This window comes from Mobula hypostoma, chromosome 12 (genome assembly GCF_963921235.1).
Source record: "Mobula hypostoma chromosome 12, sMobHyp1.1, whole genome shotgun sequence".
Classification (NCBI taxonomy): domain Eukaryota; kingdom Metazoa; phylum Chordata; class Chondrichthyes; order Myliobatiformes; family Myliobatidae; genus Mobula; species Mobula hypostoma.
This window is the reverse complement of record NC_086108.1, coordinates 68,513,920-68,515,131: the sequence shown is the minus strand read 5'-3', so window position 1 is coordinate 68,515,131 and position 1,212 is coordinate 68,513,920. Positions and strand designations below refer to the sequence as shown.

General features: G+C 43.1%; 1 pseudogene; it reads right to left on the bottom strand.

Moving 5' to 3' along the window:
* Window positions 1–270: 270 nt before the first annotated feature.
* Window positions 271–975, bottom strand: LOC134354532 (calcipressin-1-like; annotated as a pseudogene).
* Window positions 976–1,212: the final 237 nt, after the last annotated feature.

Here is a 1,212-nt window from a genome sequence, read left to right as displayed (position 1 = left end):
GCTGCTTATTCAACTGATCTAGCTGTCCCCATTTAATACCTTTGCAGTTTAAAGTACACAGTTACAGCAGAAAATAACACTAAATCATTGATACCAAACAACTATGCCACATTATTTCTGCCTATCAGCACATGCACAGTTATGGATTTTGGAATTTTGTCTTTTCCACAAGTTATACTGCAGTCCAGTACCCTCATTAGTAGTAGTGCAATCAGTGTGGTCATTGACTGTATGAGAAATCCTATTGGAAAGAAGTGGATAAGTACAATTTCACTTCAAATGACTGGCAGTATAGTCTGGACATATCGTTTGATGATTTTTGGTTTGGGTTTGTTCTTCCCCTCTTTCTCTTCCAGTTCTGGGTCACTTCCGCAGACATGAACAACAACACTGTGCGTTGTATCAGCACCCGCATGCAATTCATATTTCTGCCCTGGTCCCAGCCTGGAAATTACATGGTCGTAGGTTATTCCAGGAATGGCATCATCTCCTTGCTTCTATCCAACATGTGGAGATGCTGGTGTGGAAATGAGGAACTGGATGGGGTGGAGCCGGGTGTGGGATACCTTTACTGAAAACTTTGATCTGGATCTGAGCAATGTACAGCTTAATTTTCTTCCCATTAAACCCAGCTATGGCCTCTGTTGCAGCAATGTGGTTGGTAAAGTTAAACATTACATTCTTGTCATAGACCCTGACTGTCTCAAAGTCATCCTGGTACATGGCATCCATGAACACCCCCTTGTCCGCATTGCAAGTGATAGTGGAGGTAGGCAAGTTATCGAGCTGTGAGTCCTGTTGCCCCTGCCAGCTCTGACCTTTCTGCTTGGGCTCAGTGTCAGCCTGTAGCCCACTGCTGCATTCCCTGTCCACCACCAAATGTACCTCATTCTCCCTCTCCATGTCATTCACATTTACCGGATTACTCTTCTTTCTCTTGCTGTTACTATTATTTTTCTTCTCTGTGGAGTCCATTTATACTTTTCTTTGCAACATGTTCTTTGTATGTGTCCTACTTTGTTGTATTTTCTGCAAGTTTTGCCTTTGAACCTGCATTGGTCTGGTGTATGTGAGACACTACCACAATGGTAACACAATTTGTTGGGCCAGGCAGGTCTCTATCTAGATACAGCAATTTTGTTCTCACTCACTTTCATTCCAGACTGCAAATCACTTGTGTCTCTAGCTGCTGATGCAGAGATGTCAATTGCT